Source organism: Stegostoma tigrinum, chromosome 14, assembly GCF_030684315.1.
Source record: "Stegostoma tigrinum isolate sSteTig4 chromosome 14, sSteTig4.hap1, whole genome shotgun sequence".
Taxonomy (NCBI): Eukaryota; Metazoa; Chordata; class Chondrichthyes; order Orectolobiformes; family Stegostomatidae; genus Stegostoma; species Stegostoma tigrinum.
The window spans coordinates 18369343-18395414 of NC_081367.1; the positions used below are offsets into that span (position 1 = coordinate 18369343).

General features: G+C 42.5%; 1 protein-coding gene across 8 annotated transcripts in view; it reads left to right on the forward strand.

The window, feature by feature from the left end:
* The window catches only part of LOC125458045 (beta-galactoside alpha-2,6-sialyltransferase 1-like), a 142655-nt gene that overhangs the window by 58841 nt on the left and 57742 nt on the right, over positions 1-26072 (forward strand). Inside the window, exons 1-2 of one of the 8 annotated variants that reach the window (XM_059651032.1) lie at positions 7752-7919; positions 18773-18827. The exons of 2 other annotated variants lie outside the window; for them this stretch is intronic. The gene's annotated coding sequence lies outside the window, so the exon portion shown is untranslated. Of the gene's footprint in view, positions 1-7266; positions 7285-7751; positions 7920-18772; positions 18828-22346; positions 22492-24224; positions 24291-26072 lie in introns of those variants that run through there. 5 more of the 8 variants (XM_048542928.2, XM_048542930.2, XM_059651034.1 and 2 more) reach the window with 5 other exon arrangements.

Here is a 26072-nt window from a genome sequence, read left to right on the forward strand (position 1 = left end):
GCCCTAATTGCCGTTCAAAGGAATCATGAGCCAATCACTTTGTTGGATTTGGAGATCAGGCTGGGTGATGATGCAGATTTACTTCCTAATTGAAATTAGCGTTTTTTTTATGACAATTGATACTGGTTTCATGGCCACCATGATGACTGGCTTTTATTCCCATACTTTTTACAACTTAAAACTCCAACCAGCTGCCATTTAAACCAGCACATTAGTCCTGGCTTCTACGTTACCCACTCAGCAAGGCTATCTGTACAACATAATTATACCTCTTAATATAGCACAGAAAACCTGGATACTGAGGAGTTCCATTTCTTTGGCAGTTCTTTGCTGGAAGATGCGAACTTGTTGAGTACTGTAGTATCTGTTGAGAGTCTAATAGTTATACTAGCTGTGCAGACTGTATATATAGAGTCAACCACATTGGCACCTGCTGCACCAGCCAGTTCTTGAATGTCCCTGGCAATCATTTGCACAAGGGTGTATGATGAAACCAGCAACAGTATGAGGAGGAGCAGCAATATGAACCTTTAAAACTTCTCCAGGACAAAATCTGTTAATGCAAAGTGATCCATCTGACAGCAATCGACGTCTCCTTCTCGACTGAAATGAATGCCTATCTAGAATCAGTTCAAGTCTCCAGAATAGAGTCAGAACACAACTCTCTGACTAAAATATTGAATACCCAACTCCCTGACCCATACTATAGTCATGGAGAGGGATAGGAGCAGACGGTATGGGGAAGTATTTAATTGGGGCTGGGGGAAGTACAATGCTATTAGACAGGAACTGTGGAGCAGAAATTGGGATCAGATGTTCTCAGGGAAATACACAACAGAAATATGGAGATTGTTTAGGGAGCACTTGCTGCCAGTGCTGGATAGGTTTGTCCCACTGAGGCAAGGAAGGGATGGTAAGGTGAAGGAACCTTGGATGACAAGTGATGTGGAACATCTAGTCAAGAGGAAGAAGGTTGAGGAAGCAAAGATCAGACAGGGCTCCAGAGGGTTACAAGGTAGACAGGAAGGAACTGAAGAATGGATTTAGGAGAGTGAGAAGGGGGCATGAAAAAGCCTTGACAGATAAGATTAAAGAAGGCTCTAAGACATTCTATACTTAGGTGAGGAACAAGAGGATGGCCAGAGTGAGGGAAGGGCCAATCAGGGATAGTGGAGGGAACTTGTGCGTGGAGTCAGAGGAGGTAGTGAAGGTCCTTGACGAATATTTTGCTTCAATATTCACTAGTGAGAGGAACCTTGTCGTTTCTGAGGACAGTGTGAAACAAGCTGATATACTCGAACAGATTGATGTTCGGAAGGAGGACGTGCCAGAAATTTTCTAAAACATGAGGATCGGTAAGTCCTCTGGGCCTGACGGGGTGTAGCCAAGTTTGCTACGGGAAGCACGGGAAGGGGTTGAGGCGACTTTGGCAATGATTTTTGCATCCTCGCTGTCCACAGGAGTAGTACCGGATGACTGGAATGTGGAAAATGTCATTCCCTTGCACAAGAAAGGGAATAGGGATAACCCTGGGAATTATAGGCCAGTCGGATTTACTTCTGTTGTGGGCAAATTATTGGAGAGGATTCTGAGAGACAGTATTTATGATTATTTGGAAAAGCACAGTTTGATTAGAAGTAGTCAGCATGGCTTTGTGAGGGGCAGGTCATGCCTCACATGCCTTATTGGATTCTTTGAGGATATAACAAAACATATTGATGAAGGTAGAGCAGCGAATGTAGTGTATATGGATTTTGATAAGATGTTCAATAAGGTTCCCCCTGGTAGACTCATTCAGAAAGTAAGGAGGCATGGGATTCAGGGAAAATTTGGCTGTCTGAATACAGAATTGGCTGTCAAATAGAAGACACAGAATGATAGTAGATGAAAAGTTTTCAGTCTGGAGCTTGGTGACCAGTGATGTTCTGCAGGGATCTGTTCTGGGACCTCTGCTCTTTGTGATCTTTATAAATGACTTCGATGAGGAAGTGGAAGGGTGGGTTAGTACATTTGTCAATGACACGAAGGATGGTGGAGTTGTGGACAGCGTAGAGGGCTGTTGTAGGTTGCAATGGGACATTGTCAGGATGAAGAACTCAGCAAAGAAGTGGCACATGGAATTCAACCCAGAAAAATGTGAAGTGATTCATGTTGGAAAATCAAATTTGAATGCAGAATACAGGATTAATGGCAGGATTCTTGGCAGTGTGGAAGAACAGAGGGATTTTGGGTCCACTTACATAGATCCCTGAAAGTTGCCACCCAAGCAGATAGGGTTGTTAAGAAGGCGTGTGGTGTGTTGGCTTTCATTGGTAGTGGAATTGATTTTAAGAACTGCAAGGTTATGCTGCAGCTCCATAAAACCCTGATTAGACCACACTTGGAATATTGTGTTCCGTTTTGGTCACCTCATTATAGGAAGGATATGGAAGCTTTACAGAAGGTGCAGAGGAGATTTACGAGGATGCTGCCTGGACTGGAAGGCAGGTCTTGTGAGGAAAAGTTTGAGGGAACTAGGGCCTTTTTTCATTGGAGCGATAAAGTATGAGCTGTGACTTGATAGAGGTGTACAAGATGAAGAGGGGCAGAGATAGAGTGGAAAGCTAGAGACTTTTTTCCGGGGCTGAAAAGGCTGTCACGCAGGGGCGTAATTTTAGGGTGATTAGAGGAAGGTATAGGGGAGATAGTGGGCGTGTGGAATGCACTGCTGGCGGTGGTAGCGGATTCAGATACATTAGGGACATTTAAGAGGCTCTTGGATAGGCACATGGATAATAATAAAATGAAGGGTAGTAGGTTAGTTTGATCTTAGAGTAGGATAGTAGGTCGACACAACATTGTCCGAAGGGCCTGTATTGTGCTGTTCTGTTCTATGTTCTCTGAGCAAAGAGCGATAATTCAGCCCAGATAGTGTAACAGCGAGTAGTTCTTTTCACTGACTTCATTAATGTCAGTCTCAGAATTTGTTCGGAGACCCGCAATTCTTGTCATGATGTTGTTACTAAAGGGCAAATAATTGGACTTAAAAGATATTGTGCTTCGATGTGGCAGTTGGGGAATAACTTGTCAGGACTAGTCTGATTTTTTCCAGTCTGATAATTTCTTCCTTATGTTGTAGACGCTATAAACCCTGGCACAACAACCCAGGGAAGAGATATGCCTTCATATGATTAGCTTTAGCAGGCAAAAAGATACAGTTCTTCCACTTCGTATTTTTGAAATAGAATTGTACATAACTTTTATTATTGGGGCATAATTGTTTGTGGCAGGCGACAATGTTGCATTTACACATTATACCTCCAGTCACTTCCAGGCCAACACCAGTTGACTTTGGCAGCACAAGTCAATATTCAGTTCACAGATGTATCAAACAGGCCATTGAACCTTTCAGCAAAATCCACTGGACAGCAGCAGTGTGAGAAAATGAGCTGATTTCATCCCATTGATGAATAACCTCAGGTTCAGAGCATTTTTAATGGTACACATTTACCCATACTTGTCTCTGGATGCTTCATATATTCTGTAACTTGTGACTGATAGAGTGAATAATGGTCTTAGGTGACTCCAAAAGCAAAGTTTTTTTCGTAGCAGACCCAGAGACATAAACTAGAAAGTTATATTAGGATACTGGTTGAAATAATGTCTACATTACAATGTCCTTGTGATATTTAATTGTGCTTGAGTGAATGAGTCAAAAGAATGAGGGTACCAAACAGAAAAGCAGGTTACAGGTCCTCAGCCTAAGGAAGACCCAATGCTTCACCTTGCCTTTCCTTATGCTTGATTGTGGGTGATCCTGGCCAATGTGGTCTTCTCAAGTGCTGTCTGTGCATTCTCATCCAGTGCGAATCATTTCCATAATAACAGGAAAAACAAGGAGGCATCAGTGACATCCAAATGGCCATGCTGCGTCTCGGTGTATGTTGTGCAACAAAATTGTCTGGTGTAATAGCTTTTAAATGCTACATTACTTTAATGAGCTTCAGTTTGACAGAGAAACAAAATTGGCACGATATGGTGGGCACTGAAAGAGCTATTTGGCAATGTGCTTTTACATGGGAATACTAATTACGAAACCAAGGCCCTGAAACTGGATGGGACAATGAATTATTACCTATGCAAATTGGGGAATTTTTACATCATTATCTCTTCAAGGAATGAGCCTCCACGTATTGTTAATAGTTAATTTCAGTATCAGAGTAGGTGCGTGACAGTAATTAACCTCTACAACACTATGAAAAGAACACGAGCTGATATGTGTCTATTTTGCACCTACTATACAAACTGCAGAAGCTTTTTTAAGCACCTGCGTGCAAGTCAATGTATGTCAATAGTGAAGCAACCAACAACAATGTAGTTTTTGCAAAGCATATGGAAGTAAAGTGCAAATCAGACAGCAACATTCAGATAATAGCTTTTAACAATTCATTTGTTCATACAGTCGGTGTGAAATTTAGTCAATGTCAAGTCCATAGCCTCACTATATGGCTCACGTAGAAAATACCAATATCTTTCGGCTCTTCTTTGGAATCTCACCAGTGAAGGAAACATACCCTGCCTAAGAAACATGTGTAGACAGAGATTTGGGTCATACTTCATGAGGGACTGAGCTAAAGCTTCAATATCACAGCTTGATGGAGGATAGGTCATTGATGAAGCAGCTGAAAATGGTTGGGCCAAAGGTACCAGTGGAGCTGAGGTGATTCCTTTGTGCCAGGTATGACTCCAACTAGCAGAGTGTTTTCCTCTCTTACAGTTTTGCTAGAGATCCTTGAAGCCACACTCAGTCAAATGATATGAAAGGTAGTCATTCTCACCTCGTGTCTGGAATTTCAGTTTTCCGCCCCCTCTCCCTTCTTAAACATGAGTATTACATTGGCTATTTTCCAGTCTTTTGGGACATCCCCAACTCCAGTAATTCCTGAAAGATCATCAATGTCTTGACAATCTCCCTAGCTATCTCTTTCAGAACCCTGAGTTGTAATCCATCTGGTCTGGGCGACTTGTCTGCCTTTAGACTTTCCAGCTTCCCCAGCACCTTTTCCTTAGTGATGGCCACTACAGTGTTCTCCCTTCCCCCACCACCAACTTGCTTGAAGTTAGAGTTAGCTTTTAGCTCAGCAACTTAAAATAAACTACTACGGGAAAATAAACTACTATTATGTATCATAATAAGATCAAATAATAATGGTTGAAACGAGTCAAATCATAATGGCCATTCTATTGGTCCATCTGATTGTGAGAGAAAGTTCAGCATTCCTTTGAAGAGATTGGTACATGTGGAAAGCACAAATATCAGATTCAGGTCACAAGGCAATACCCTGGTTCTTTACTATTGTATTACAAAGCACATTCATAAAGGTCAGCTGGAAACAATGCTCCTAAAAGTGTAAACGATATAGCTTGGACTCTGTTTCTTCCTCTCCCATAGGTCCAACCAGACCCCTTCCACCGACAGTCTTATCCGCTTCATGGATCTTGTCCTCATCCTCAACAATTTTTCCTTTAATTCTTTCCATTTCCTACAAACCAAAGGGGTGGCTATGGACACCCACATGGGCCCAAGCTATGCCCTGCCTCTTTGCAGGATATGTGGAACAGTCCCTCCTCTGCAGTTACACTGGCACCATCCCTCACCTCTTCCTCCACTACATCAATGATTTTGCTGATGCTGTTTTGTGTTCCCATGAGGAGCTCGAACAGTTCATTACAACATGACAGCGCTTCATTGGAGACTACACTGATGATGTTATCCAGCAGGGTAATCAAACGTCTGCAAACTAACGCACCAGCTTGGCCACCAAACCAACTACAGCATCTGAGCTGCAAATCTATTCAAGAACCTCTCTCCCCTTCCTGGACCTCTTTATCTCCATCTTTGGCAACTAGCTCAGCACTGATGTCTATTTCACTGACTCCCATAGCTACATTGACTACACCTCCTCTCATCCACTCTTCTGCAAAAATATGATCCCGTAACTCCCCGTTCCTCTGCCTTCACCACATCTGCTTATGGCATGAAACATTCCACTCCCAGGCATCCCAGATGTCCTCCCACTTAAAGGACTGTAATTTTCCCTCTCCCATAATTCATAATGCTCTCAACCACATTTCCTGCATTTCCCACACTTCTGCCCTCAAACAACAAGGGTACAGTCCCCCTGGTCCTCACATAGCACCACACCAATGTCCGTATCCAATGCATCATTGTCCGCCACCTGCAATCAGATCCCACCACCAAAGAGATATTCCCATCCCCACCCCTGTCAGCTTTCAGTACGGCCTGCTCTCTTCATAACTCTCTCGTCAACTCCACACTCCCCATCAACCCCACCACATCTGGCACCTTTTCCTGCAATCGCAAGAAGTGCTGCACCTGCCCCTACACCTCCCCAATTACCTCTGTCTAAGATCCCAAACAATCTTTCTGTATCTGACAGGGACTCCTGTGATGTTGCTTGGCCTGCTGTGTTCATCCAGCTTCACACTTGGTTATCTGGGATTCACCTATATGCCTTCCAGCCTGGTCTCCTGCATCCATTGTTCCTGATGTGGTCTCCTCTACATTGGAGATACCAAACACAGACTTTGGCAACAGACTCGTGGAGCATGTATGCTCTGTATGCTCCAATCAACACCATCTTCCAGTTGCCTGCCATTTCAACTCTCCTTCCCACTCCCTTGGTGACATGCCCATCCTGGTCCTCCTCCAATGTCACAATGAGGCCACAGGAAAACTGGAGGAACACCACCTTCTATTCCATCTCTTAAGTTTATAACCCAATGGTCTTAACATAGAATTCACGAGCTTCAAAATCTCCCCAGCCCCGGCCTCCCTCTAATTCCTGCCTCCTTGACCGGACACCACCTGTCCATTTCCCTTCTCACTATCCGCCCCACCCTTTCCACTAACCAATCCCCACTGATCCAACCTGCATCTAATACCTATCAACATACCACCTACCTTCCCCCAGTCCCAGACCCCTCTATTCACTTCTGAGCTCCCTTCCTCAGTCCCGATGAAAGGTCCCGACCCAAAACGTCGATTCCTAGCACCTTTGATGCTGCCTGTCCTACCGTGTTCCTCCATCTCCACACTGTATCAATTCTGACTTCCATCACCTGCAGTTCTTGGTATCTCCCACTACAATGCTTCTCCTATTGTTAGTTAAAGTATATTATAATAGGCCATTGTGGATAAAATGAATTTAGTCTCTGTTCTGATGGCGGTGCAGTTTGGATTTCTGCCTACATTTCTGCAGAAAGGAAGATGAAAGGTAGAAGGTTAGTCCCAGCTGTAACAACATCAGTGTTATCTAAACTGTTGGCACCTACTGGGAGGCCTGACTTGATTGAGATGTAAGGGTTGCATTTCTTGGGCAGCGCTTTCAGAGGAGGAAGGAGACAAGTAAGCGAAATGTGTATTCCAAGCGCATGCAATTTAGGGCCAATCTGAAATGCAATACCGGAGTAACGTGCCGCCTATACCAATGTTTATTTTGGCCTATTTTCTGCTTTTTCTGAGAAATGCAAGTCCCATGTCCCCTTCAGTTTAAAAACAATGAAGTTAGTGCCTTTTACTTTTGAGATTAAAATGTTTCCTCTGTCGATTGACGTTTAATGTAACTGTTACAACAAATTTTGCTTTCCCACCCACTTCATTCTTTTCAAAGAATGGCTGTACGAGAAACGCATAGTCTCTCCATCAACACTCCCCCCAGCTCTTTGTTGCTCTGGTCTGACGTTAAATCTTCACCGGAGCGAGCGGTGATTCGGTTACGGTCTGGTGTTGGCCAGTTCAGTTCCTTTTTTGAGTTTAAACACTAATTCTGCATTTGAATTGTCACTTGCAGAATGATAGTGAGTATACAATACTTAAGAAGCAATCTTCAGAGATACATGGAGAAGCAGTTTCTGAAGTAAGTGCTTGTCAGTGTTTCGTTCTGAATCTATCTTGTTTCACTGTTCGATTGCCCAGACTGCAGCTAAATTGTTGCGGCTAAAACTAAACTGTCTGGATTAAAAGGCTGTGAATTCCACGTAGTTTAAAAAGAAAAGCGGCAATTACACCTATTCAAATTGCACCAGTGTATTAGAAGATGTTATCTAATCAGTTGTTCTTTGTAACTCTGTATGCACACAACCACAAATAAAAATTGGCTCATTGATTGCTTAATTTCTGATTTCTGTCTATATTTTATTTTGTCTGGGGCTGAGTGGCGTTTCCTTTGTTTCGTTGCTGCGCATGACCTTCCCGAGTGCCATTTTAAAAGGGAAGCTTCAAATCTCTGTTCTAACCCACTCAAAATAAAACTTACACTGAGAGTCAACCTAATGTGATTATTTCTTTCAAAAAGTGAACGTTAAAGTGGCGAAGATCAGGTTAACATCCTCAAATTACCCCGTTCGTTGATTTGAGCTCATCCAGATACCATCGGCTCTTTGCTGCTTGTTGCAGAACACCAGAAATCACAAGCGCAAACCTGATAGCTCTAGAAGGAGGGTAATTATTCACATTGTCCCATATTAAACATGGTCTGAATCCTATTTCCCAGTAGGGACAATAATACGGTCCTAAAAAAATGGGCATTTCTCTGCTCTGAATAAAAGTTAATCACTCAATTAGCTATATTTTCTATTTTATTCTCAAATATTAGACGCTGTAGAAGTGCAGTAATATAAATGCTCAAATGAAGTTTGTAAATGCAATAACAATGGGGGGAATTCTCCTTAACGTATTCATCCTGCCTGTGAGTCTGCACAAAAATAATCTTATGGGTATGCTTCTGAGGAATGTGAAGTTAATGCAGTTTGTTCAAGTGAGCATGTTTACATATACGCTTTGTTAAAAGCCATGTATAATGTTCAGAGACAGCAAGATATAGAGCTGGATAAACACAGCAGGCCAAGCAACAGCAGAGGAGCAGGAAGGCTGACGTTTGGGGCCTAGACCCTTCTTCAGAAAAGATTATTCAGAGACCAGCTTGTCTACCAGAAAATTCAGGGTGGCAGATCATTAGGGATTTGCCATGCAATGTTGCCATTTTGGGGCTTCACCCCAGCCAATGCTGTCACTTTAGAAGACATACCTGAACATGCATTAGGCAGCTAGGGGAAACCATTGCCCCACAGCTATTTCAGTTTGAAATGAGCGCAGAAGCATTTGATGCTTCCATAGTTGTTCTAATTTATTGTGGTCTCCAGACAGTGATGTGGCAGGCAATTCGAGACTTTGGTTCTCGCAAAAGCCTAACATCAGGACAGTCAGTCCTAAATATGGTGCAGCATTAAAGTCTTACCCTACAAGTTACAGGATAATGTGGAGAATGAACAGAGGTTATGCAGACTAGGATAAAATACTGAGTGGGGAAGGAGACTTTTCGGAGTTGTCAACTCTTCTACCATGACCTTAATAGGGAATAATGAGACACCTCTGTGTTTCAGTAAACATGATGGACATGGATAAGATGAATAGTCAAGGTCTTTTTCCCAGGTTTGGGGGGAGCCCAGAACTGAAGGACGTAGGTTTAAGGTAAGAGGGGATTTAAGAGGGACCTGAGGGACAACCTTTTTCATGCAAAGCATGGCATGTGTGTGGAATGAGCTGCTAGAGGAGGTGGTGGAAGCAGGTACAATTGTGACAGTTATATGGATGAGTTAGACCAACAGGTCTGATTCTGTGCTTTATCGCTCACTGGTTACCATTGCTGCTTCACAGCACCAGGGACTCAGGTTGATTTCCACCCTTGGGCAACTGTCTGTGTGGGGTTTGCACGTTCTCCCCGTGTATGCGTGGGTTTACTCCGGGTATTCCAATTTCCTCCCACAGTCCAAAGATATGCAGGCTAGGTGGACTGGCCATGCTAAATTGCCTGTAGCATTCAGGAATGTGTAGCTTAGGTGGGGTATAGGAGGATGGGTCTGGGTGGGATGCTCTCAGGGTCGGTGTGGACTTGTTGGGCCGAAGGGTCTGTTTCTGCACTGTAGTGATTCTATGATAACTCTTTGACTGTTCCTACTGAAATCTATTACAACTACAATTACAACTGTAAATGCAACCTCAGAGTTGGGAAAGGACAGTATTGCAATTTGTCACGAAAGTGACAATGCCTGTGAACTTTTGTGTGTCTGGCTCTTTCCAGGCTGGAGTTGGAGGTATTGACAATATGTCACAGATTGCTTTTGATTATTGTCTTATGGACATTACTGAAGCTCTGTACTGAAAGAGAGCTAAATACATTTCATCTCTCCCTGCCTGGATCAGGCAAGTAGACACAACGCTGGAGTTTGTGCATAGTGCAGGGCATCATTGATCACACTCAGATTGTTGGGTCAGCACTGGATGCCAATTTTGCCATGTAGGGAATCAAAAGATAAAATGTTCCTTCACTAATGAGTCAATGTCTGATCAAATGCAGCATGTAATGGAAGTTGATGCATGTTACCTTGGCAACAGACACGTACCAGATGCGGTTGAATCACCAACATAAATCTCAGGCTGGCCCAAGCTCTGGTTTGTAACCACTTACATGTGGGCAGCTTGCCATGCTATTACCATCCTTCCTCAAGAAATGTGATCTGGAAGACGATTGGTCTGCCTAAACAGCTGTTCCACTGCTTGAACCACCCTGGAGGAACCCTGCAGCACACAGCACTGGATAGCTGGTGGTCTACTGCAAGATGCCCTACTTTACCATCAACGTGAGGACATAGCCCTTACCATGAGCTGTTACTTGAGCAGCTGAAAAACAGGAGAATGAGGAAGAGGGGCAAGAGCACCTCGAATTCTTCAGTCTTCAACAGTACCACACATGGTGCATTTGATCTATCACTGACCATCACCTTTATTGTTCCTGTCCTCTGACTGCTGACTACTTGTGTCTCATGTCACACCATGTGCAGATCATGTCTGTACACTGTTGTTCAAGAGTCATGCCACATCAATGTTTGTGCTGGTAGCTGCACCGGAAATCAAGTGATTGCATCTCTTTGTCATTCCTCTCTTCCAGTGCCTCCACTGTTTGATTAAGTTGCACCTTTTGACTATTTGAAAGTTAAAAGACACAAAGATAGAATCATGGTGTAAAGTGAGAGATTTAGTAAGAGGTGCAGGCTTACAAAATCTACAGCATACAAATTGAGAAGTGATTGTGGCATGTGAAGAAGATTGATACTGAGAAAGTTTTATCATCTTTGATGGTTTCATTGACTACTGGCCATGATCATTGGTCATGATTCATTGACTACAGAATCAACAATGAATGCTATGGGGTTAGGATGTTTAGATGTGCCTGTCCCTTTCGGTTCCTTTTGTCTCTGCTACCTCTGGTTATTCAGCACCTCATTCTGCAATAGAAAAGGAGATTTATCAGTGAGTTTCATGTGATGCATGTGGGTGATTTTGTCATGATTTAGTAGCTGGCATTGTTCAAGTTGGAAGACGTGAGTGTGATACGGCGGTGTAATGTGCTTAAGTGTGAAGTACTGTGTATGAAAGTTATGCGTGAATATTGCTTTTAAAGAAAAGAGTATTAATTCATGGATATTATTGATGTGTTCTTAATAATGGGATTGGGGAATATTGTAGGTTAATGGTGCATTTGAAATTTCTAACATTAAAAATTTAATAAAAATAGAGATTAACAAATGCGTTTTTCACAATACTTCAGGAAAATTACAAATCTAACATTTTCATTTCTTCTAATACCATCATTAAATGTTTTACTTTTAAGGCTTTAATCTTATTTAACCAGGAATATGCAGGAAAGAAGTAACAGTATTTCACATTTATTTGTTTGACAATGACCGAAAATAACATTATTTTTTTCAATTTGTTGTACATAAAAAGTATACTTGGAAGAACACAGTTAGTCTGCAGGCGGTTATTTCCTGTCTTCCATTTTAAACTTACTTAAAAAGGAATAGTATTGATTTTAAATTAGTAGCTATTTTACAGATTGGAACAAATAAATATAGAAATATTTGTGTCTATTATTGCCATGTTTTGATTCAAAACTGTGATGAGTCTGGGCAGGAAGAAACTCTTGCCATTGGCAGAGAGTCAAAAATCAAAGAATACAGACACAGACTTAAAGTGATTAACAAAAGAATAAAAGGCAGACATTATACACAGGAAGTAGTTATGGTCTTGAGGGGCTGTTTTGTCCAAAACGGTGAAGGCAGTTTGAAAAGTTTTGCAGGGTTACTGGGCAGTGAGATCAGCTACATTGTTCTTGCAGACAGTTGGAATGGGCTGAATGAGCTCAGTGGCCTCTTTCTGTTTTCTCATGATTTTATGATTGTGCATTGCAAAATAGAATGTAAGAACATTCTCTCCCTAGAAGGAGGTGAGTGGTGAATACGTGGTAACATCTCCGAACCATACGCCATCCTGCCGTGCAATTGTATCTCTGTTCCCTTTCTGTCACTGTGTCGAAATCTTAGAACTCCCTTCTTAACAGCAATATGTGTGTAACAGTACCAAATGGACTGCCACTATCTTTCAAGGGAAATTAGGGATGGCCACAAATATTGGCAGAGCGAGTGCTTCCTCACATCCTGTGAGTGAATTCAAAACTCATGTAACTAAACTATCTTTTAGTATGTTCAGTGACCTTCAACATAACAATGATTGATAAATACAACTGTCCTTGGACGTCCAGCCCCTATACACCTGCATTCCCCGTACAGATGGCCTAAAGGCTGTCCGCTTCTTCCTGTCCCGTAGGCCTGACCAGCCCCCCTCCACTGATACCCTCATCCACTTATCCGAACTTGACCTCACCCTCAACAACTTCTCTTTCAATTCCTCCCGCTTCCTACAGACAAAGGGGGTGGCCATGGATACCCACATGGGCCCAAGCTATGCCTGCCTTTTTGTAGGTTATGTGGAACAGCCCCTCTTCTGTAGCTACACTGGCTCTAAACCCCACCTCTTCCTCTGTTACAGTGACAACTGTATCGGCGCTGCCTCGTGCTCCCACGAGGAGCTCGAACAGTTCATTCACTTCACCAACACCTTCTACCCCAACCTTAAGTTCACCTGAACCATCTCTAATACCTCTCTCTCCTTCCTGGACCTCTCTGTCTCCATCTCTGGCAACCACCTAGAAACCAACATCCATTTCAAGCCCACCGACTCTCACAGCTACCTAGAATACACCTCCTTCACCCACCTTCCTGCAAAAGTGCCATCCCTATTCCCAATTCCTTTGCCTCCACCACATCTGCTCCCAGGATGAGGCATTCAACTCCTGGACATCCCCGATGTTCTTGTTTTCCAAGGACTGCAACTTCCCCTCCACAATGCTCGAAAACGCCATTAATCGTGTCCGTTGCATTTCCCACAACTCATCCCTCACACCCCCTCCCCGCAGTAAGAATCCCCCTCATCCTCACGTACCACCCCAACAACCTCCAGATTCAAAGCATCATCCTCTGACACTTCTGCCAACTGCAATCCGACCCCACCACCAAAGACATTTTTCCCGCCCGACCCTTATCTGCTTTCTGGAGGGACTACAGTCTCCCTGACTCCCTTGTCCACTGCACACTCCTCTGCAGCCCCACTACACCCGACACTTTTCCATGTAACCATAGGAAGTGCTACACCTCCCCCCTCACCCCCATCCCAGACCCCAAGAAGTCTCTTCACATCAAGCAAATGTTCACCTGCATATCTGCTAATGTGGTATACTGCATCCGCTGTTCCCATTGTGGCTTCCTCTACATTGGGGAAACCAAGCGGAGGCTTGGTGACCACTTTGCAGAACACCTACGCTCGGTTTGCAATAAACAACTGCAGCTCCTAGCCGCGAACCATTTCAACTCCCCCTCCCATTGCTCAGACGACATGTCCGTCCTGGGCCTCCTGCAGTGCCACAATGTCGCCACCTGAAGGTTGCAGGAACAGCAACTCATATTCCCCTTGGGAAAACTGCAGCCAAATGGTATCAATGTGGACTTCACAAGCTTCAAAAGCTCCCCTCCCCGCATTGCATCCCAAAACCTGCCCAGCTCGTCCCCGCCTCCCTAACCTGTCCTACCTCCCACCTATCCCCTTCTCCCACCTCAAGCCCCACCCCCATCTCCTACCAACCAACCTCATCCCGCCCCCTTGACCTGCCTGTCCTCCCTGGACTAACTTATTTCAACCCTAACTCCCCACCTACACTCACCTCAACTGGCTCCATCCCCGCCTGTTTGGCCTGTCTTTCTCCTCTCCACCTATCTTCTCCTCTATCCATCTTCTATCTGCCTCTCCCCCTCCCTGTTTATTTCACAACCCCCTTCCCATCCCCCCTTTCTGAAGAAGTGTCTAGGCCCAAAACATCAGTCTTCCTGCTCCTTTGATGCTGCTTAACCTGCTGTGTTCATCCAGCTCCACACCTTGTTGTCTCTGTCCTTAAAAGAAAAAGCTTTAAAAAACTAGTGCAGGTATATTAAAAACTGAATGATCCATACTTAATTCAAAGCTACTGTTTTGGGAGATTAGAATATTTGAGTAGACACCAACTGGTAAATTTGCACTTTGTGTTCCAATGTATCCCTTATTGATGGTATAAAGTCTCTCCTACATATAGAATGCAAGGATCTTTTGAGGTTATGTTCACAGTAAAAACAACTTCAAAGCTAGCACCAGATAATACTGCAGAGACAATTTAGTGGAAAGCCGTAAAATGGTTGATGCCGGAACAATAGGTTTTAGCTTTCATATTAAGCTCTGTTCAATACAATATTTTGTAGAACATAGAACATAGAACACAGAAAAGTACAGCACAGTACAGGCCCTTCGGCCCACGATGTTGTGCCGTGGAATAATCCTAACCTAAAAATAAAATAACCTAATCTACATTTCCCCTCAATTCACTGCTGTCCATGTGCATATCCAGCAGTCGCTTAAATGTCACTAATGACTCCGCTTCCATGAATACCACTGGCAAACTATTCCATGCGCTCACAACTCTCTGGGTGAAGAACTTCCCTTTGATGTCTCCTCTATACCTTCCTCCTAACACCTTAAAACTATGACTCCTCGTGGCAGTCAATCCTGCCCTGGGGAAAAGTCTCTGGCTAGCGACTCTTTCCATGCCTCTCATTACCTTGTACATCTCAATCAGGTCACCTCTCTTCCTCCTTCTCTCCAGAGAGAAAAGTCTGAGCTCAGTCAACCCCTCCTCGTAAGACAAGCCCTCCAGTCCAGGCAGCATCCCGGTAAACCTCCTTTGCACCCTCTCCAAAGCCTCCACATCTTTCCGATAATATGGCGACCAGAACTGGACACAGTATTCCAAGTGTGGTCTCACCAGGGTTTTGTAGAGCTGCAGCATAACCTTGCGGCTCTTAAACTCGATTCCCCTGTTAATGAAAGCCAAAACACCGTATGCTTTCTTAACAACCTTATCCACTTGGGTGGCAACTTTGAGGGAGCTATGCACTTGAGAACCAAGATCCCGCTGTTCCTCCACACTGCCAAGAATCCTGCCTTTAATCCTATATTCAGCATTTAAGTTCGACCTTCCAAAATGCATCACTTCGCATTTATCCAGGTTGAACTCCATCTGCCATTTCTCAGCCCAGCTCTGCATTCTGTCGATGTCTCGCTGAAGCCTGCAATAGCCCTTGATACTATCAACGGCACATCCAACCTTTGTGTCATCAGCAAACATACTAACCCGCCCCTCAACCTCCTCATCCAAGTCATTTATAAAAACTACAAAGAGCAGAGGCCCAAGAACAGAGCCCTGCGGGACACCACTCAGCACTGACCTCCAGGCAGAATATTTACCATCTACAACCACTCTCTGCCTCCTGTCAGTCAACCAATTCTGAATCCAGACTGCCAAATCACCCCGTATCCCATACCTCCTGACTTATGAATGAGCCTCCCGTGGGGAACCTTATCAAATGCCTTGCTGAAGTCCATGTGCACTACATCCACTGTTCGACCCTCATCAACCTGTCTCGTGACTTCCTTAAAGAACTCAATAGGATTTGTAAGGCATGACCTGCCCCTCACAAAGCCATGCTGACTCCCTTTAATCACGCTATGCTTTTCCAAATAGTCATAAATTCTATCCCTCAGAATTCTTTCCAAAACCTTGCTGACCACAGACGTAAGACTGACTGGTCTACTTTTAGGTCAGATACTGACTAACCATTAGCTTTTGGCAGTAATTTCTGCTTTTTTTTCAGATTTCCAGTTTTCATATTGATAGTATATTATGTGCCTCAATTGATGAAACTGTCTTTGGGAGACTAACTGGAAATGTCCTCTGCCTATTTTGTGACTAGACCATTTGCATGCTTCATAGTAAACAAATTAGCTTTCGCTTTTCTATAATCTACGAATTAACTAAAGGTCTGATCATCTTTGAAAAATTGCTTTTGTAATGTTCATAAAATGTGGGTGTCATTTGCAAGGCTAATATTAATTTCCTTTCACTCATTTCCATTGAGAAGTGGTGATGAATTGCTTTCTTGAATTGCTACAATGGTTAATATGGGTACTATTCATGGTGTTGTTATGGAGGGATTTTGTGTATTCATGGTGAAGGAACTGATATGGTTTGAAGGAAGGATGGTGTGTGATTGAGTGGGGAACATGCATGTTGTTGTAATCCCATGTCCCTTCTCCATTGTCATTCAAGAAAAGATGTTGTGGGTTTGGAAGGTGCTTTTGAAGAAACCTTCTCAAATTCCATAGTGCATCTTGTGTATAGTGTAAGCTGCCACCACTGCTGGAGGAAATGAATGTTTTAAAATGGTTGATAAGGTGTCAGTCAAATGCACACTTTCCCCTGGATGGTGTTGAGCTTCTTGAGTGTTGTGGGTGCTGCACTCACCCAGACAAGTGGAGACTATTCCATCACCCTCCTCACTCGTGTCTTTTAATAACACACAGGCTTTGAGGAATCAGCAAGTGAATTCCTCATTGTAGAATCTTCGGTCTCTAACCTGCTGACCCAATTAAAATTCTGGCTGGTGGTAATTTGCAGGATGTAGTTAGTGGTTAAAAACAGTGATATAGCCATTCAATGTCAAGGTTAGATGGCTGTTTCCCACTTACTGGAGCTTATCAATACCTGGCACTGTGTGATGCAACTGTTATTTGCTACTTAGAAATGCAAGCAGGATGATGCCCATATGGCATGGAGTGTCACATCATCTGAGAAGTTGTGAATAGGACTGAACCCTGCAATCATTGAGTAACAAGCCACTTTTGATTTCACATTGGAGGGAAGATTATAAAAGCCAATAAAATGGTTGGAATTAGGACATTACCCTGAGGAACTCTACAGTAATGTCCTGAGGCAGAAGTGATAGTCGTTCAATAATAACAATCACCCTCTTTTGAATGAAGCATTATTCTAACCAGTGCAGAGTTTTCCCTGTCATTCTCATTAACTTCAGCTTTACTGGCACTGCTTGATAACATTGCGTCAAATATAGCCTTGGTGAACATTTCAGAGCAGCTGTGGAAATCAGCTCTTTTGTTTATGTTTGGACCAAGATTGTAATGAGGTCCGGAGTAGAGTGATCCCATCTGAATCAAACTGAGAACCGGTGCACAGATTTTGGCTGAATAACTGCTGCTGGATGACAGATAGCCAGGGAATTATGTGGTTGTGCATGTGCTGACGAATTACTTTCTTTGCCTATAATCAATAGCTAAATATTGTCTGCGAACTTATGCAATGGATTGGGAATTGGTTTGGTAAGAGGAATCCTTCTTGTTGATATTACCCGTGAGAAAAGATTTCTTCTTCATGATTTCCCTTGAAGCATAATTTTGTCGGAATAGAAATCTTTGAGAATTTAGGATAAATAAGAAAGCAAAATGTTCCATTGCTGATAGTATGTTGTTGAATGATAGAATGAACATTCGAAGAGTACACACAAAAACGCCATCTTGTTACAATTGCTTTTGATGTGATTCATAAGAGAGACATTGCTTGAGCTTGTGAAAGAACATGTCCTTGTTCTGCTGGCGAGAGGCTTGACTCAGAAACCAATTAGAATCAAAAACAAAAGTTCACAAAAATGGACTGACAGCTTTAAAAAACCTGATATATCAAAAACGGTCCTGATTTAACCAGCTGCGGCTATGAAAACAAAATGGGCTTTGTAATTTTAAGCCACAGGTAATAGAACATTCATTCGGTAGTCCTGCAAAGAAAACAATGACAAAATAAAGAAGAAGCTTAAAAATCCATGACACAGAAATGTCCTTAGTTTTTTAGTGAATTGGTATTCATATGGGAATAATTCCACGAAGGCTGGTATCCCGCCACCAAGTCACTTTCTATTTACACGTGCACAGTGCATGACACTAACCCAGCTAGCACAGAGCCAGCTCCTAGAGTGAATAGCACCCCTGACACTCCCATTTTTTAACTGTCAGCCAGAGCTCCATGATTACAGCAGGTTAACAGCCCCAATCAGGGAATTCATATTCTGTAATATTCAACTGGCTGACTTCGTTCCAGTCACTACACGTTTATCTCTAGAATATTTAAAAACTTAAATTGGAGTGGGAGGTTAATTTTGATTTTGTTTAATCCATTTCAGACTTCACAACTTTGAGATTTTTATACCAATATATTTTGACTGTAATCACAGGCATCTGTTTTCTTGGGTAGTAAACTTATTAAACAGTTGCATTACTTGTGCTCGTCACATTGGTTGACATTTTAACCAATTTATTCAGGAACTTCACTGCTTACAAAAGCCGACTCTTTAACAGAGACACTCTTCATGTCTCATTTCACAGAATCACAGTGTGGAAGAGGGCCATGTAGCCTATTGTGACTGCAATGGCTATCCAGGTGAGCATTTCATATGGCCGAATCTACCTCGATAACACTGACATCTTCTCCCTCTTAACCTCCCTACCCCTTGAAAAATAACTACATTCCCTCGCCCTCCTCCAACCACTTCAAACTGATATTTATCATTCAACATTTACCTCCCTCACCCCTCCCACTACCATTCTATGCTCAAGTTGGCTTTTATTCCCTCCTGCCTCTTGTATTGTTAGACGAAAAGTATCTAATGTTTTCTTGAAGGGCTGACCAAAATGAATGCAAGAAGATGCATATTTCGATACATAGAAAATTTATTAGCTTAATCAGCTGAACACATATACAAACAAATGAATGAGTCTAGACTAAGCCTGAAACATCAGCTTTCCTGGTCCTAAGTTGCTGCTCGGCCTGCTATGTTCATCCAGCTCCACACCTTGTTATCTTGGATTCTCCAACACCTGCAGTTCCTATTATCTCTGAATGAATGAGTCTATTAGTTTAAACTACTTCATAAATATGCAAACTGATGAGTCTCACTGCTTTGTCTTCACCTGGGGGACTTAGCAATGACTGGTATTTGAAGCTGTATCTCAAATTCAGTTGACCCGCTCTCATGAATCCCAGGCCAATGGGAAGAATCCAATGATTGGTATAAAGTTTCTCATCCACTTTTCTGGTTATGTGCCATGTCATCATTCCCCGGTACTTTCAGTACTTTTACAAACAATCCACTGTGCAGAGAACAAATTGAAAAACATCCCCAGGTGGCTGTATCTTAACTGCACGAAAGAATCGTCCCAGGATTCCCCCCCCCCCCACCCCCCACCTCCAAGGTCAGTACAGTTCTTTGAGCCAAAACAGGCTGTTTTTGCATTGAACAGAAATTTTCTATTTGTCTCCAGTTGCTCATTGTCGTGTTTGATTAACTCTTAATGATCAACTCAAGTGATTGACTGTGACAGATGCACCTCCCCTATTCCCAATTCCTCTGCCTCCGCCGCATCTGCTCCTACGATGAGGCATTCCACTCCCGCACATCCCAGATGTCCAAGTTCTTCAAGGACCGCAACTTTCCTCCCACAGTGGTCGAGAACGCCCTTGACCGCGTCTCCCGCATTTCCCGCAACACATCCCTCGCACCCCGCCCCCGCCACAACCGCCCAAAGAGGATTCCCCTCGTTCTCACACACCACCCCACCAACCTCCGGATACAACGCATCATCCTCCGACACTTCCGCCATCTACAATCCGACCCCACCACCCAAGACATTTTTCCATCCCCACGCCTGTCTGCTTTCCGGAGAGAGCACTCTCTCCGTGACTCCCTTGTTCGCTCCACACTGCCCTCCAACCCCACCACACCCGGCACCTTCCCCTGCAACCGCAGGAAATGCTACACTTGCCCCCACACCTCCTCCCTCACCCCTATCCCAGGCCCCAAGATGACTTTCCACATTAAGCAGAGGTTCACCTGCACATCTGCCAATGTGGTATACTGCGTCCACTGTACCCGGTGTGTCTTCCTCTACATTGGGGAAACCAAGCGGAGGCTTGGGGACCGCTTTGCAGAACACCTCCGCTCGGTTCGCAATAAACAACTGCACCTCCCAGTCGCAAACCATTTCCACTCCCCCTCCCATTCTTTAGATGACATGTCCATCATGGGCCTCCTGCAGTGCCACAATGATGCCACCCGAAGGTTGCAGGAACAGCAACTCATATTCCGCTTGGGAACCCTGCAGCCCAATGGTATCAATGTGGACTTCACCAGCTTCAAAATCTCCCCTTCCCCCACCGCATCCCAAAACCAGCCCAGTTCGTCCCCTCCCCCCACTGCACCACACAACCAGCCCAGCTCCTCCCCTCCACCCACTGCATCCCAAAACCAGTCCAACCTGTCTCTGCCTCCCTAACCTGTTCTTCCTCACCCATCCCTTCCTCCCACCCCAAGCCGCACCTCCATTTCCTACCTACTAACCTCATCCCACCTCCTTGACCTGTCCGTCTTCCCTGGATTGACCTATCCCCTCCCTACCTCCCCACCTATACTCTCCTCTCCACCTGTCTTCTTTTCTCTCCATCTTCGGTCCGCCTCCCACTCTCTCCCTATTTATTCCAGAACCCTCACCCAATCCCCCTCTCTGATGAAGGGTCTAGGCCCGAAACGTCAGCTTTTGTGCTCCTGAGATGCTGCTGGGCCTGCTGTGTTCATCCAGCCTCACATTTTATACTCTTTCTTTTGTTTGTTTTTTAACTGTAGACTAGGAATAAAGTGTGTTTTGCTTAAAGCACAACAATGTAACTATTCAAATTACATCTGAAACATTGCGCCTTACACTTGTCTTTAAGTAAGAAAAAGCTAGCGTCTTGGCTGCCTCCTTGATATATTTTCGGGGGTTTTGGTCTGGTCCATAACAGATTTGTCAAATATGATTTTCCTTTTGTAAATCTATGCTGACCATGTCTGATTCTGTTTTCTGTGTGTTCTGCTATAACATACTCAATCATCACTCTAGCATCTTGCCCAATACCAAAGTCAGACTCGCTGATCTATAATTCCCTATTTTCTGTCTGCCTCCCTTTTTAAATAGTAGGGTTACATTAGCTACCCCGTAATCTGTAGGAACTGTTCCAAAGTCTAAAGAATCTGGAAGTTGACCATCAAGAATTACATTCTTTATTTCTAAGGCTGTTTTCTCAAGTGTGCAGCGATTATTAATGAGACGCTAAGGATTCAGCATGTTTGCAATAAGCAGTTGATATTGTTGAATTAAGACATATTCTGTAGCATAAAGTACATAAAACATTATTCTGACTGTTTCAGACAGACATTTGATTTAACAGTGTTGAGTTGAAACTGTACTTGCATTTTTACCTGTTATACTGCAGAGGTGTTGCTGTATGAAATTAATAATTCTAGAATTTGCATGCATTACAACACATGTTTTCCTTGGAGAAATTTAGAAGTTGAAAATGTAAAAATAATCTTTTATGGTGATCATTTCACGTATAATTAGCTGAAGGTGAGGTATTATCCTGCGGAATTGAAGTGGAAAAAAGCCGTAATCTGATTCTGTCTTTTATTCTATTGAATAGAGATGGTCTGTGTCTGCGCATTTTCTGTTTGCATTTATTTTCACATCTTTTTGTGCAATATAGCAAACATCCTCAAGGTTGTCCTTAAGCTTCTACATTTGCAAGTCAACAGCATAGCGTAAACACTGGCACGCTTTGTCTGCGTGCAGATTTAGGCTCCATTCACTTGAGTTTTCTGCAATAGTGTTAAGAGCGGTTCTCACTTTAATTCAGCTTCCCCATCCTGTGCAGTAAGTTACGAACAAAAGGCTTTTAGTGCTGTAAAGAAAATTTGCCATTACCAAGTGATTTTACTCACGTTTGCAATTTTCCTGGCCATTTCCTTCCTACCCACCTTCCCCCCCATCCATTGCCCCCCCCCCCCAATAACTACCCTTTTGTGGAGCTGGTGATTTATGGGTATCGCATATGAAAGAAGAAACCTCCTGCAAGCTATTTTCTCTCCTGTTTCTAGTCACTGTTGGTTAGTCGTCCAGTCTGTGGATGTAATTATAGGGATTCCTGTAGACTTAGACCTACTAGCGAATTAAACAGGCTCAATGACAGGAACCATGCATGAAGCCCAAACCAGTCGTCTGAAGCATACAAGGTATGGAATACAGTATTTCACTTTAAATGTGCTATTTTGAAAAGTTTATCATCTGCCTATCTGCTGGATGTTATTTTAACAAAAAAACAATGCTGAGGGAAACGGATGTGGCATAGTTTTGTGTGGCTTATAACTATTTTGCAAGTACTGCTGGAGTCCACAAAAGATTTTGTAAATATTTTCTAATTGTATTTCTGGAAATGCTGTCTTCACTGGTTCAAAAACAGCAGTGATTTACTGTGAAGCAGATTATCATCTTCTTTTAATTTGTAAAGGACCCGAAGTTTAAATTTAATCCCAGAGAAAAGAACAGTATGGTATCAGTGAAACTGAGAAATGAATATATTGGGTATACTAGAGTAGCATTATCAGGTCTACAAAGTGGATCAGACCACTATGCATAATTTCCAACTTCTGATCCTTTTTTTCCATCTCAGATTTCAGCAGGAATGTTCATGGGCTGAGCTGGGTTGGTAACCTGGCATCATTTTATTTATTGTTGACTTCCATATTCCAGGAAATGTGGGGAGACCCCATTACAAGTTTCTGATTTTCTGCTGCCAGTTTTGTGTCATCTCCAAGGTTGACCTGGGCACACTGTTCAGTTTGCACAGTGCAACAGTGATACTTATCAATAAGGCTGTATAGCTATCAGAAATAGTTTGATTTTAAAATATTTTCCAGCTAACTACATTTTCAGCTTATTTCCTCTCATCCTTTTTGTTAATTCTTTTGAGATTTTTAACATTTCCCTGAATCCTGGGTATGCTTGTATCTCATAGAATCTCTACAGTGTGGAAACAGGTCCTTTGGCCCAACAAATCCATACCGACACTCAGAGCACCCACCCACACTCATCCCACGTAACCCATCTAATCTGCACATGCCTGAACACCACAGGCAATTTAGCATGGCCAGTCCACCTAGCCCGCAGATTTTTGGGAGGAAACCAGAGCTCCTGGAGGAAATCCATTCAGACACAGTAAGAATGTGCAAACTCCGCACAGTTGCCCAAGGTTGGAATTGACCAACAGAGCTCTTCTGATGTGCCAAACACATCATGACATTTGTGAAGAAACCGTGAAACTGACTTTGAACTGTTTAATACCAAAGCATATAATCCTGCAAATGCTCTGAAAGTCAGCAATATTTATGGAGGAAAATAGGTAATGAAGCGTTCTGGGTGTGGATCTGTCCTAAAAATCATTCCTGCCTATACAGTTGTAATATTTGCTTTTTATACTGCAGATTCTCTCTTTGTGAGTTGGCTTTAGCAGTTACACATAAAGGATAGGCCAGACTCATTCCAAAGCGGATGTTTTATTAAAATATTGATTAATCCCTTGGCTCCTGGACAGTTCCAGCATGCCTGGACTGCCTGTGCTGCTTTACAATGCGATAGATAACCTATTAATAAGGCTGTGTTGTGGTTTGGAATAGTTTGGTGCTTTGAAGATATATTGAAGTTAACTACCCTAAATAAACATTATAAATGACACTTTCAACTTATTCTCTCTCATTCTTCTTGTTATTTAGTTTTATTTATTCGTTCTAATATCTGTTTAATCCTGTTAAATATTATCCTAATTATCTGTTCTTTTAATTTCAAAATAAATTGACTTGCTTAGTATTCTTTATGTCCTCCAGGTTGAAGTTGAGATCAACACTGAAAATATTAGCTTATGCTTATCTAAAAATGAGTTCTAAAATATTATGTTTTCATCGATTCAAAGTCTAGGTGTCAACAGATGGATAATTTGATTTTCACATGGAATGGAGCCCTGCTAATGCTGGACGAGGTACCTCAACCCTGAACTAGATGCATTATTATGTTTCTACAATGTAACTCATCCATATCATGCTAAGAGGCAGCCAGGAAACTAAAATGAATGATTAAAATATTGGTGATATTGCTTGCAGAATATTTTGTGATTTTCACACCCTTTCCAGCCAGGGTATTGTTAGCAACCCTAAGAAAACATATTAAGCGTATTCAGTACGATGTGAGTTAAGGTTTCCAACCAGCAGTATTTCAATGCCAGTGCAAGTTTATTATTTTAAATAAATTGCTTAATCCTACATAACTATGTCAATATATGTTTCAGAAACATACTCAACATTATCACTGCATCAGAGATATAACCTGCATGCGTAAAGATCATATGTCTAAGGAGTGTTACCTAATAAAATGATAGAAAAAATATCTTCTGGGAAATACTGGTCAAAATACCGTGGAATCACATGTTAAGTTTGAAAGTGGCACACTGCAAACACAGTCAAGAATCGTAAATTTAAACAGAGCAATATTATGAAGTTATGAGAGGAGAACTGACTAAGGTTAATTGTAACTAGACAAAAAGATATGGCTGTAACTAAGTAGTGAGATGTATTTGAAGAAACAATTAAAAATGTTCATCCTTCATGCATTCCATTGAAAAACAAAAAGTGAGCAAGAAAGATCTGTCTGTGCTTCACTCAGGAGCTATAGGATTAAATGAAGAGGTTTATAATATTGAGTACAAGTAACAAGTCTGAGGATTGAACTAGAAAAGGTGTGCCAAAAGTTGATAAAAGGGAACAAGTACAATATGAGAGTAAATTAGAAATATAAAAACAGTTTGTAAGAACTTTTATATCAAGGAAGAGAGTAGCTAAAGTAAACGTTTGTCCCTTAGAAGCAGAGACAGGAGGAATTAACAGAGGAAATGAGGAAATAACAGAGGCATTGAAGAAGTATTTTGTGTTGTTCCTTGCAGAAATGCTCAGTAACCTTTGAGCTAAAGAGAATGAGGTAATTAAAGGATCAACGTTTAAAGAAACTAAGGAACTAAAATCTGACAATTCCCCAGGGCCCAATAGCATATATCCTAGAGTTCCAAAGGAAGTAGTTACAGAGATAGTGTATGTGTGAGCTGTCATTTTCCAAAATTCACTAGATTCAAGAACAATCCCATCAGATTGGAAGTTGGCAGATGTTAAACTGCTTCTCAAGAACAGAGGAACAGAAACCAGGAACTACTGACATCAATTGTTGGGAAAATCTAACATCTATTAATAATGAAGTCTTATAGCAATGCACTCAAAAATGCAGACAAACATGTTACCGATGTGAGCTCTGAGGTTTAATTAGCTTCTCAGAAGTGGACATGGAGTGCAGGTGCTCTGCAGTTTGTGAGGTTTGCTGAGTGAAACTAGTGCCCACAGTCACCCAGCTACTTTTCATATTGGACTTGAAACACTAACTCTTATATTTAACTCTTCACAGACCTGCTGCTATTCCTGCTCAGTTTCTCCAGCACTGTCTGATTTTAAACCAAATCTCTAGCATCTGCAATAATTTGATTTTGTTCTTTGTTCAGGGACAAAGAAGAAACTTTCTTCCAATCGTGCAGGGTTTTGGCGAGACCACATGTGAAATACTATGCAGCTTTGGTCTTCACATTCACACTTAAGAAAATGTGTAGTTGCATTGGAAGCAGTGGACAAAAGTATTCATTGAGTTAGCCCCTGGGATGAGGGAGTTGTCCTGTGATGAAGCTGAGTAAATTGGGCCTATATTCTCTGCAGTGTGGAAGAATGAG